Here is a 13,623-nt window from a genome sequence, read left to right on the forward strand (position 1 = left end):
ATATATAGATGTATTAAGATTATCTGTTTTACCTTCCTTGTGTGAGTTTGGTAGCTTGTGTCTTTTAAGAAATTTTTCCTAAAAAAAAAAAAAAATTGTTCCTTTTCAGGTATGTTATCAAATTTGTAGTCAAATATGTTAATATTCTTTTATTATCCTTTTAATTTCCATAGGAACAGTAATGATGACTCTGCTTTCATTTCTGCTTTAGTAATTCATGTCTTCTTTCTTTTTCTTTCTTACCCTGGTTAGAGGTTTATCAATTTTATCTGCCTTTTCAAACCATGCAGTTTTGTTGAGTTTTATCTATCGTTTTCAGTTTTAAATTTCTTTGATTTCTCTTCTTTTATTTCTTTTCAGTTGGCTTTAGGTTTAAATTGTTCTTCTTGCTTTAGTTTCCTAAGATGGAATCTTAGGTGTTTAATTTTAGATCTTTGTTCTTTTCTAATATATTCAATCAGTAGTATACATTTCCTTCTAAGAGTGCTCACACTGCATCCCACAAATTTTGGTAAGTTGTATTGTCATTTAGTTCAAAATATTTTTCTTGAAACTTTTATTCATGTGTTATTTAGAAAGGTGTTTAATTTGCAAATATTTGCAGATTTTCCAGCTTTCTGTTCTTGATCTCTAATTTATTTCCATTGTGGTGTGGGAATATACTTGTGTTCTATTCTTTTAAATTTGTAAAGGTGTGTTTTTTGGCCTAGAATGTGGTCTATCTTGGTAAATCTTCCATGCAAATATGGGGGAAAAAAGCATATTCAGCTGCTGCTGGCTGGAGTGTTCTATAAATGCCAATTAGTTTGAATTGGTTGATACTGGTTTATTCAGAGTTGAATAAAGGTTGAATAAATGAAAGAATGAAACAAGGCATTTATTGGAAAAGAACTGCAGTTTAGTGTCTGGAAATATTAATAGAATTGCCTATGAATTTTTCCTGGTGTTTCCCAGCTTGGAAATTGTTTGTAGTCCTTTTTGGGAATGTCAACTTTAACCCTAAATTTTTTTCCTGCTTCATTCATCAGTCACTGAAAGACAGTGTTGAAGTTCCCAACTACAAAATTGTGGATTTGTCTGTTTCTCCTTTCAGTTCAATGTTTTGGCCTCATATATTTTGACACTCTTTTGCTTGGTACACACAGGTTTATGGTTATGTCTACTTGGAGAATCTACCCCTTTATCATTAGATAATGTTCCTTTCTACCCTTGATAATTTTTCTTCTTCTGAAATCTACTTTGTCTGAAATTTAATATAGCTCCTTCAGCTCTCTTTTTATTAACATTATCTTGGTGTTTCTCCATTCCTTTAGTTTTAATGATCTGAGTCTTTATATTTAAACTGGACTTATTTTTTAGGCAGCATAAGTTGAGTCTTTTTTTTCCGTTATGAAATCTTGCCATGTATTTGGTATCTTTAGATTACTCACTAAAGAGATTAATAAAACTAGATTAATAGTACCATCTTTGTGGCTATTTTTTATTATATATTTATTTTTTTGTTTCATTTCCCCCTTCCTTTCTGCCTTATCTGGCTTATATTAAGCATTTTATATTATTCCATTTTATCACCTTCCATCATATCACTTATACTTATTTCCCAAAAAAATGTTAGGGTTGCTTTAGAGTTTGCCATTTACATTTTTAACTAATCTAAGTCCACCTTCAAATAACACTAAATTCTGCACAGGTAGTATAACTACCTTAAAATAGAATATTTCTGTTTTCCCCACTCTTCCTTAAGACATTGGTATGATTGCCCATTATGCTATTAGTAGTATTACTTTAACCAGTTATCTCATAGTTTCATTAGGAATCAGAAATAAAATTTTATTTTACTTTCATTTATTCCTTCTGTGATGCTCTTGTTTTCTTTATGTGGATCTGAGTATCAAAACATTATCATTTTTTTCTCCTTGAAGAACTTTTTAAAAAGATCTGTTAGAGCAGAAAAATGTATTTCCTGTAGAAAAACCATGCCAAAAGTAGAGTTCCCATATACTGCTTCCAAATACAGTTTTCCTTATTTACACTTTGCATTATTGTGATGTCTTTTGTTACAAATTATAGAAACAATATTATTCTATTAACCATAGTTTACAGTTTAAACTAGAGTTCACTTGTTGTGCAGTTCTGTTTCTGTTTTTAAATTTTTATCCTGGTAAGATATATACAACCTATGTGAACTATTTTTAAAGCCATATAATTCAGTGGCGTTAATTATAATGTGTACTACCATCACAACCCTTCATTATTAAAAATTTTATCCCAAATAGAAACTCTGTGCTAATTATGGCTTGACTTCCCTGCCCTTTACCCTGGACTCTGGTAACCATGAATTTTCACATTCAAATTATTTCGTATCAGTGAACTCATACAATATTTTCCCTTTTGTGTCTGGCTTGCTTTAATCAACATGAGACCTTCAAGGCACACCTATGTTGCTTCATGTATCAGAAATTTATTCCTTTATGGGAAACGGAGTTGGTCCAGTGGTTAAGGCATCTGCCTACCACATGGGAGGTCCATGGTTCAAACCCCAGGCCTCCTTGACCTGTGTGGGGCTGGCCCATGTGCAGTGCTGATGTGCGGAAGGAGTGCCGTGCCACACAGGGGTGTTCCCCATGTAGGGGAGCCCCACGCACAAGAAGTGTGCCCCATAAGGAAAGCCGCCCAGCACGAAACAAAGTGCAGCCTGCCCTGGAATGGCACCACACACACAGAGAGCTGACATAACAAGATGACACAACAAAAAGAAACACAGATTCCCATGCTGCTGACAACAGAAGCAGACAAAGAAGACAATGCAGCAAATAGACGCAGAGAACAGACAAAGCAGGGGTGGGGGGGGGGGGCGGAAAAGGAAATAAATAAATAATAAATCTAAAAAAAGAAAAAAATTTATTCCTTTTAACAGCTGAATAATATTCCATTGTATTTCATAATAATATTATTTATCCATTCATCAGTTGATGGGCACTTGGGTAGTTTCCATCTTCAGGGAATTGTGAATAATGCTGCAATGAACATTGGAAGGTAAATAACTGTCTGAACTTTACCATTTCTTGCAGGGCAGTTCTGGTGGTAATGAATTTTCTCAGTTTTTGCTTGAGAGACTTCTTATTCACTTCTGAAAGATTTTCCCAAGATACAGCATTCTAGATTGTGGTATTTTTCTCTCAACACTTTATTTCATCCACTCCCTTATTGCTTGCATAGTTTCTGACAAGAAGTCTACTGTAATTATAATTCTTGGTATTTTATAGGTACAGTGTTTTGTTTTGTTTTTTTTTCTTCTTCTCTCTAGATTTTTCTCTTTGTTTTTCATCAATTTGAATATGATATGCCTAGGTTTTGGGGGAGAATTTATTCTGCTTCTTGTTCTCTGAGCTTCCTGCATCTCTGGTCTGGTTATTATCACTAATTTTGGAAAGATCTTTTACTATTATTGCTTCAAATATTTCTTCTCCATCCTCTTTCTTTTCCTTCTGGTATTCTAATTATGTGCATGTTACACTTTTTGAAATTGTATCACAGTTCTTGATTTTCTTTCTATTCATTTTTTTTCTTTGTGTTTCAGTTTGTGAAATGTCTATTGGCATATCTTTAATCTCACTGATTTTTTTTTTCCTTGACCACTTCAAGTCTGCTGATGAGCCTATCAAATACTTTATTTTTATTACAGTGATTTTGATTTCCAGAATTTCCTTTTGATATTTTCTTAGGGTTTCCATTAGTGCTTACATTACTTATCTGGTCTTACATGTTGTCTATTTTTTCCATTATAGCCCTAAAAATATTTATCATGATTTTTAATTCCCTGATTATTATAACACCTATGTCTTAGCAGAATCTGGTACTGACTGATGCTTGCTTTGTCTCTTCAACTCTGCTTTTTCTTACATTTTAGCATGCCTTGTAATTTTTTTGTGAAACTTGGACGTGATACACCAGGTAACAAGAATCAAAGTAAATAGGACTTTAGTGTGACACTTCATGTTAATACAGCTGGGCGTTGGACTATTCAGTGTTTGTAGCTGTAGGTGGTGATGTTTCAAATTCCTTTAGTTTTTTTTTTCACATTCTCTTGGCTTTGGACTTCCATGTGTACTCCTCCTCAGAAAGAAGGAGTTGTAATCACTTTTTAAAAAAAATTATCCCCCCCCCCACCTTGCAGCTTGCTTGCTCTGTGTGTCCATTCGCTGTGCATCCTTCTGTGTGTCTGTATTTATTTTTATTTATTCGCCCCCCCCCCCACCTTGTGGCTTGCTTGTTGTCTACTCTCTGTGTCCATTCGCTGCATGCTCTTCTGTGTTTTTACTAGTCTCCCTTTTTGTTGTGTCACTTTGCTGAGTCAGCTCTCCATGGTGCTCGTGTGGCCGGGCAGCACTTCGCGGCATGCAGGTGAGCCTGTGGTAGACGGGAGCCCAACTGATTGAGCCACAGCGGCTTTGTTACCCCTTTTTGAAGATTTATTTGTTTTTATTTATTTATTCAGCATAAAGATCAAAATATTATATTTAGTAATCAGCGTGAGTACAAAAAAATTCTGCATTGAAACCCGTCAGAATACCTGACACCTTCCACAGAATTGAAACTAAAGTAAACTGTTATTCAACTAGTCACAGATATAGTCCTCGAGTTTTTTGCGCATACAGCTATGTATTGTCTAAAACGTCTTTTTTTGTTGTACTTAGGCTCTGCCACAACTGTGCTTGGCTGGCTTAACAAACCTGCTAAAATCTATAATTTCTCCTTCACTTTCCTGGCTTTTATCTCCTGCTAAACTTTGATTCCTAGCAATAATTAAAAACTTCTGCCACTGCTGTAGCTTCTTTTGCTGCCAGAACTACTATAACCACCTTGGTTTCATGATTTGGCAAAGTATTGGTCTCCACCACCATAAGGACCAGAGTTTATGCCTTTAAAGTTTCCTCCCTTCATGGGTCCAACATTTGAAGACTGATTGGATTAATTGCCAAAATCATTGTAGTTTCTACCACCTCAAAAAGTTCTTCTTTCATCACTATTTTAGTTTGCTAAGCTGTTCAAAGCAGATATCATAAAATGGGTTGGCGGCAAGTGGACTTGGCCCAGTGGTTAGGGCGTCCATCTACCACATGGGAAGTCCACGGTTCAAACCCCGGGCCTCCTTGACCTGTGTGGAGCTGGCCCACGCGGAGTGCTGATGCGCGCAAGGAGTGCCGTGCTATGCAGGGGTGTCCCCTGCGTAGGGGAGCCCCATGTGCAAGGAGTGCACCCCGTAAGGAGAGCTGCCCAGCACAAAAGAAAGTGCAGCCTGCTAAGAATGGCGCTGCCCACACCGAGAGCTGACACAAGATGACGCAACAAAAAGAAACACAGATGCCCATGCCGCTAACAACAGAAGCAGACAAAGAAGAAGACGCAGCAAATAGACACAGAACTGACAACTGGGGCGGGGGGCAGAAATAAATAAATAAATAAATAAATCTTTAAAAAAATAAAATAAAATGGGTTGGCTTTTAACTGGAAATTTATTAGCATATAAGCTTACAGTTTTAAGGCTGAGAAAAATGACCAAATCAAGGCATCATCAAGGTGATGATTTCTTCCTGAAGACTTGCTCCAGGAATATTTGACTCTTCTGCCATGTGGCAGCATCTGCTGGTCTCTCCCTTCTCTTCTGTGTTATGTTGCTTTCAGCTTCCATGCCACACACTCCATCTCTGGTCTCTGTATCTCCTTCCCCTTCCCCTCATCCCATCCCATTTATATAGGACTCCAGTAAGAGGATTAAGACCTACTCTGGACCATGCCTTAAGAAATCTAATCAAAAGGCCCCTACTTACATTAGGTTTACACCCACAGGAATGAAGTAACTTTAAGAACATGATTTTTCTGGGGTACATGCAGTTCCAAACAATCACTCTACTCTCTGGACCCCAAAAAGCCATGTTCTTTCCATAAGCGAAGTACATTCCTTTTACCACAATATTCCCGCAGCTTTAAAATCACTGCAGTAACAATGCTGAGTACAAAGTTTCATCAAAATCAGTGTAGTTGTGGTCTGTTCTGGACCGAATGATGAAAAATGTTGAAGTTTTTAAGGCCAGCCACTGGTGGTTTGATAATTTTAAAGAGAGGGCAAGCATCCATAGCATTGTGAAGCATGGTGAGGCAGTAAGTATTAATAAAAAGGCTACAGATGAATTCATCAGTGAATTTCAAGACTGTGTAGAGCTGAAGGGTTTATTCCCTACCAAGGTTTTAACTGTGATGAGACTGAAGTTTTTTGAAAAAAAAAAAAGCACTGAGAACCTATATCACAAAAGAGGAGAAGGCATTACTAGGCCAGAATTGGTGGCCAGAAGCTGTGACTCAGAGACTTAGATGGGTTTGAGGCTGACCCCAAGCCTGCAGGTACAGAGGGTACAGTTGTGTAGGATATTGTTTTTTGGGGCCAATCCATGGGTCTGGAGGTTGATGCTGCTGATGTTGCAGAGTTAGTGGAGGAACGTTGTGTAGAGCTCAGCACTGAGGAGCTGCAGGAACTACAGAAGGAGGAGCAACAAGAGGGACCTGAAGAGATTTCCTCAGGTGAGGAGGAGATAAGGGAGGATGTCCCCAGTTACTTGATAAAAAGAAATGTGTGTGAAATGGGCAGAAGTTCAAAACTTTGTGAAGTATCATCCGGACAAAGCTCTGACAAGCAGAAATGTGAATTTATTGAATGACCAAACAGTTTCACACTTTTGAGGAATTCTGAAAAGAAGACAGAAGCAGTCCTCATTGTACAAGTTTTTAGCAAAGGTGACAAAGAATGTGTCAGAGCCTGTGGAGCAAATGGAAAAAAAAGGCAAAAGAGAAAAAACAACTGGAGAATAAATGCCTGATGTTCTACTGGATGTGACCTCTCCTCCTCCCCACTCCCCTCCCACCATCCCATTAGGCCATGGACTTTTCTCAGTACAGGTAAAGTGAAGTTTTTATTTAATCTAAGTATTCATTAATTTTTAGGTTTCTCTTGTAAAATAGTGATATACAACCCTATTTTTTACATGTTGCCTTAAAAAAGTGCATTGTCTTTGGTTTGAGAATGCATTAAATTTATTTACATTCTTCCTAATGAGAAAAATTTGTTTGGTATTCATCATTTTTGGTACTCATCACACCTCATAGAACCAATAGATGAGTACTGAAGTACCGCTATATTTAGCTTCTGAGGAACCACAAAACTCTCTTCCACAGAGGAACCACAAAACTCTCTTCCACAGAGGCTTTACCATTTTCATTCTCATGAACAATGGAGTGCTTCTATTTCTCCACATTCTCTTCAGGACTTTTATTTTTCTGTTTTTTTTTTTTTTTTTTTTTTTTTTTTTAAGATTTATTTATTTATTTAATTCCCCCCCTCCCCCGGTTGTCTGTTCTCTGTGTCTATTTGCTGCGTCTTGTTTCTTTGTCTGCTTCTGGCTTCTGTTATCGTCAGCGGCACGGGAAGTGTGGGCAGCACCATTCCTGGGCAGGCTGCACTTTTCTTTCACGCTGTGCGACTCTCCTTACGGGGTGCACTCTGTGGGGCTCCCCTATGTGGGGGACACCCCTGCGTGGCAGGGCACTCCTTGCGCACATCAGCACTGTGCATGGGCCAGCTCCACACGGGTCAAGGAGGCCCAGGGTTTGAACCGCGGACCTCCCATGTGGTAGACGGACGCCCTAACCACTGGGCCAAGTCCGTTTCCCTCTCTTTTGTTTTGTTTTTAAATTAATGACCATTGTGTAACGTGTGAAATTACATCTCAGTAGTTTTGATCTATACTTCCCTAATAGCTAGTGATTTGGGGCATCTTTTCATGTGATTTGGGGCCATTTGTATTTTTTCTTTGGAAAAATGGCTATTCAAGTCTTTTGCTCATTTATTAATTGGATTGCTTTTCTTTTTGTCATTGAGTTATTTGATCTCTTTAAATAACATGGAAAGCAAAGTCTTGTTGGACATATGATTCTGAAAATTTTCTCCCATTGACAAAGTCCTTTGAAGTACAAAAGTGGTTAATTTGAGGAGGTTCCTTTTATTTATTTATTTTTCTTTGGTTGCTCAGGTTTTTGGTGTAAGGTCTAAGAAACTACCAATTACCAGAAGATCTTGAAGATGTTTACCTATTTTTTCTTATAGGAGTTTTATGATTGTAGCTTTTATATTTAGGTCCTTGGTCCATTCTTGTTTTTTATTTGCCCTCCCCCTCTTGCAGCTTGCTTGCTGTCTGCTCTCTGTGTCCATTCACTGTGTGCTTTTCTGTGTTTTTTTTCACTTGTTTCCCTTTTTTTTGGTTGCATCACCTTGCTGAGTCAGCTCTCTGCAGCACTTGCAGGCCAGCGGAACTCTGCAGCACACGGGCCAGCAGCTCTCCGCAGCATGCAGGCCAGCCTGCCTTCACAAGGAGGCCCCGGGATGCAAACCCAGGGCGTCCTATATGGTAGTCAGGAGCCCAACTGATTGAACCACAGCTGCTTCCCCATTGGTCCATTTTGAGGTAATTTTTACATAAGGTGATAGATAGGGGGCCTCTTTCTTTCTTTTAAATATGGATATCCAGTTTTCCCAGCACCATTTGTTGAATAGAATGTTCTGGCCCAGCTGGGTGGGTTTGACAGCCTTGTATTACTAAAAAATACTTGACCATTGATGTGAGGGTCTATTTATAAACTCTTAATTCAATTCTATTGGTCAATCTGTCTATTTTTATGCCATTACCTTGCCATTTTTTATGCTGTAGCTAAGTAAAATGCTTTCAAGTCAGGAGAGTCCTCCAACTTTGTACTTATTTTTTAAGATTTTTTTTTCTATTTGGGGGACCTTACTATCACAGATAAATTTTATCATTGACTTTTCCAATTCTATAAATAAGGTTGTTGGAATTTTTATCAGGATCAGTTTGGGTAGAATTGACAGCTTAATGATGTTTTTAGTTTTACAATCCATGAATATGGAATGTCCTTCCATTTATTTAGGTCTTTTTAAAATTATTTTAGCAATGTTTCATAGTTTTCTGAATACAAGTCCTTATGTCCTTGGTTAAGTTTATTCTTAAATATTTGATATTTTTGGTCACTATTGTAAATGGAATTTTTTTCTGATTTCTTCCTTAGATGATCATGTCATTTTTCTTCAGTTTATTGATGTGGTATATTACACTAATTGATTTTCTTGTGTTGAACTATCCTTTCATACCTGGTATAAAACTCTCTCGATCTTGGTATATAATTCTTTTTTTTTTTAAAGATTTTATTTTTATTTATTTCTCCTCCCCTCCCACCATTCCCCTCTCTCTGTGTCCATTTGCTGTGTGTTCTTCTCTGTCTGCTTGTATTCTCATTAGGTGGCTCTGGGAACTGATCCTGGGACCTTAGGAGTGGGTGAGAGGCAATTACGCTCTCGCTCCACCTCAACTCCCTGTTTTGCTATACCTTCATATTTTCTCTCCTCTGTGTCTCTTGTTGAGTCATCTTGCTGTGCCAGCTCTCCATGTCGGCTGGCACTCCTGCACAGGGTGGCATTCCCATTCAGGGTAGCACTCCTGCATGGGGCAGCATTCCCACATGGGCTGGCACTCTTCATGGGCCAGCTCGCTGTGTGTGCCAGCTTGTCCTCCCTAGGGGGCCCTGGGCATTGACCCCTGGAACTCCCAATTGGTTGAGCCACATCCGTTTCCCTATAATTCTTTTAATGTGTTTTTGGATTTGGTTTGCAAGTATTTTGTTGAAGATTTTTGCATCTATATTCATTAGAAATATTGGTCTGTAATTTTCTTTTTACATAATATCTTTATTTGGCTTTGGTATTAGGGTGATGTTGGCTTCATAGAATGAGTCTGGTGATGTTCCCTCCTATTCTTTTTTTTTTGGAAGAGTTTGAACAAGAGGTATATTAGATCTTCTTTAAATAATTGGTAGAATTCACCTATGAAGCTGTTTGGTTCAGGGATTTTCATTTTGGGGAAGTTTTTGATGACTGTTTCAATTTCTTTACTTGTGATTGGCTTGTTGAAGTCCTTTATTTCTTCTAGGGTCAGTGTAAGAGGTTCATGAGTTTCTAGGAATTTGTCCATCTCATCTACAATGTCTATTTCTTTTCTTTTCTTTTTTTTTTGGTGTACAGTTGTTCAACTTTCTTCTTATGACCTCTTTTATTTCTGCTATGTAATTGATAATGTCCCCATTCTCATTTCCTATTTTATTTATTTGTATCTTTTTTGTTAGTCTAGCTAAGGGTTTGTCAAATTTTATCAGTCTTCTCAAAGAGCCAACTTTTAGTTTGTCGATTTTATTGAATTTTTTTAATTCTCCATTTATTTTTACTCTAAAATGTATTTCTTTCCTTCTGCTTGCTTTGGAATTGGTTTACTCTTCTTTTTCTAGTTCCTTCAGGTATACAGTTAAGTCTCAGGTTTTAATTCTTTTTTAATGTAAGCATTGAAAGCTATAAATTTCCCTCTCAACACCACCTTTGCACTATCCAATAGATTTTTGATATGTTGTATTCTCATTTTCATTCATCTCAAGAGTTCTGATTTTTTCCTTCTAATTCCTTCTTTGATCCACTGATTATTTTAAGTGTATTGTCTAATTCCATATATTTGTGAATTTCCCCCTTTTCCACCTATTATTAATTTCCAGCCTTATTCCATTATGACCAGAGAAAATGCTTTGTATAATTTCAATCTTTTAAAATTTACTATGCTCTGACTTATGACCCAATCTATGGTTTATCCTGGAGAAAGATCCATGATCACTTGAAAAATGTATATCCTATATTGTGTGTAATTATCTATAAATATCTGTTAGGTCTAATTCATTTATTATATTTTCCAAGCTCTCTGTTTCTTTATTTATCCTCTGTCCAGATGTTCTACCCAATGCTGTGAGCACTATGTTGAATTCTCCACCTGTTAATGTAGAGATGTCTATTTCTCCTTTCAGTTTTGCCACTGTGTGCACATGTATTTTGGGGTACTTAATTTAGGTGCATAAATATTAATTATTGTTACATGTTCTCGGTGAATTTTATCATTTATTAATATATAATTACCTTCTTCATTTCTAACAGGTTTGCATTTAAAATCTATTTTGTCTGATATTCGTGTCACTCCTCCAGATCTTTTTTGATGACTATTTGCGTCAAATATCTTTTTCCAACCTTTCACTTTTAGCATGATTATGGCCTTGCATCTAAGTCAAGTCTTATTCAGACAACAAATATATGGCTCATATATATATATATATATTTGGCCCATTCTTTCAATCTGTGTCTTTGATTGGGGAGGTCAATCCATTAACATTCTTATCACTGTAAAGGCTATATTTACTTCATTCTTTTATCCCTTTGTTTTCTGTTGTCATATCTTACTATTGTCTATCTTTTAACACTTTTAGTTACCCTTACTTATAATCTTACAGATGATTCTTTCTTCCTGAAGTCCAGCTGCCAGGAATCATGGTCAACTCTGTTAAACAACAAGGCTCATGGCATCAATTCTCTCCCTTCTCTTCTGTGTTTTCTTGCTTTCTCCTTCTTGCTTATATGGCTTTCTCTCTGTCTGAATTTCATTCTCTTATAAAGGACTCCTGTAAGTGGATTAAGACCCACTCTGGGCCATATCATAACTGAAGTAACCTCATCAAAAGGTCCTACTTACAATACATTTACATTCACAGGAATGGATTTGCTTTAAGAACATTATTTTCTGGGGTACATACAGTTCCAAACCATGTAACAGAAAAGCCAAGGACCGAGGATTTCCAGCAGTCTGCCTTAGAATGCCATAGTTTTCTGGGAAAAAGCATAATTTTGTTCTTTTCCTAAGCTGAAAAACATGAACCAATTAAATTCCCATTGTTAAGTCAACCCATTGCATAATACTTATTTTAGCATACACTTCCTCCACACTGGCATATGTGAGAAACCCAAAGCTCCTGGAGTGCCTGGTGTTTCGATCTCATTACCACACTGTCCATGAGTGTACCCCATGACTCAAAATTATGCTTCAGACTCTCATTGGTTATTTCAAAGCTCAGCAGTCCAATGAAGAGCTTCCGCAGCAATTTAGGAGACTCTGACTTAGGCATGATGGCAAAAGGAGGAAGGACCTTGATACTTCCTCAGCAGTATGCACAGGCAGAAAGCTGTAATTGACTTCTTTTATCCTTAAGCCCTTTTAGAGTGATGGTAAGGTGCAGAAGAAGTGTGTTCTTTCAAATTATGATTAAATCTCAGTCTTTTAGTGGACTTGTGTCCTTTACAAGTGTTTCTTATCTGGAGTGGAAGAAATGGCCTTCTTGCAGACAGGTTATTTGCTCTGGTAAAATCTTTCCCCTGAGAAGAAGGTCTTTGTTATAGAGAATGCTCTGGGCATATTTCATAATGATTACTATTTCTCTCCCCCTGCCAAAGTCACAAGGGAGTATATCTTACCATGTCACTATGAGGACCTGGTGGTGGTCCACAAAAATGTGAGGTCCCCCTAAGATTAAGGCCTCAAGACCTTCTTACTATCATGGTTATCAATACTTAGATATCAGCAATTCATCAAAATTACCAGTTAAGTGCTCCTAACAGTTTAAGGCCCTAGTGGTTTCAGCTCCAGGTAAGCAGATATTGGACTGGACTCTCTGGATTTCTCTCTCTACCTTGGGACCCCATTTATCTGATGAGTCCAAGAAAAGTTATTGATTTTTGGTTTATTCGGTTTTTATTTGTTGTAAAGGCTTGAGTGATGACTTCCAAGCTTGGAGCTAAACCTGAAAAGCTTCTCTTATTATTATTAATTTTTTTTTTTTAGGCATGTTAGCATTTAATGAACTTCTTTCTGTAAGGCTTCAAGCCACCAGAACACAGACTCCCCCCATGCCCTTAATCTTCTCAGCTCTTCTGCTGAAGAATTTGGCCTTCATGATGACAGACTGTTTTGGAAGCTTTCCCTTCCTCAGAACTTTGTAGTAACCCTAGAAGAACAAAGAAAAACATTTATAATACACCAACAAAGCAGAGACCAGCTCCCTAAAAGATGCCCAACAAAGCTTACCTTTTAGGAGCTAGATATGACATGTTTCTGATCAGGGCACTAATGGGGACACCAGTGAATCAAGACCAGTAGATTCTCTCCAAGGACTCTTGCACACCAGGACAAGAGCTGTATCAAGATGTGACTCTAGTCTCAGGTATATTTTTATTTATATTGTTTTAAAACAAAGATGTAACAGCAGAAGGCTGGAACAGGAAGGAACTTTGATTTAGAGATAAGGAAACTAATGCATAGATATCAAATGATTTGTAACGGTTAAAATTTACATTTTACAGGAAGTTTTATCTATTAAATTTAACAATATACTCTGGTTTTATAATTTAAGACCTTCGCTTTCTAAATAAGATTGCTGTATTTTATTTCTGCTTCTAGTATGTGCATTCACATGCAAAGTGCTTGCTGTCTTTTGTGCATAAAACTCAGTAATTCTTCCCAGGTGTTGATTTTGTACCAGAATGCTGTTACTATTAAAGATCATGTTTTGCTGTTTTGATCTTGATAAACTACAATATTTATTGTGTTGAAAAATGTTAAGCAATACATGAAAGAGAGCCAGTAT

At 37.2% G+C, this 13,623-nt stretch overlaps 1 protein-coding gene and 1 pseudogene across 1 annotated transcript in view; one reads left to right on the plus strand and one right to left on the minus strand.

Annotated features, from left to right (window-relative positions):
• NECAB1 (N-terminal EF-hand calcium binding protein 1) overlaps nt 1-13,623 on the plus strand; it is a 247,317-nt gene that overhangs the window by 33,894 nt on the left and 199,800 nt on the right. The gene's annotated exons all lie outside the window — the stretch shown is intronic.
• Nucleotides 13,084-13,201, minus strand: LOC111759503 (small nucleolar RNA SNORA3/SNORA45 family; annotated as a pseudogene).

Source organism: Dasypus novemcinctus, chromosome 14 (genome assembly GCF_030445035.2).
Source record: "Dasypus novemcinctus isolate mDasNov1 chromosome 14, mDasNov1.1.hap2, whole genome shotgun sequence".
In the NCBI taxonomy this organism is placed as follows: domain Eukaryota; kingdom Metazoa; phylum Chordata; class Mammalia; order Cingulata; family Dasypodidae; genus Dasypus; species Dasypus novemcinctus.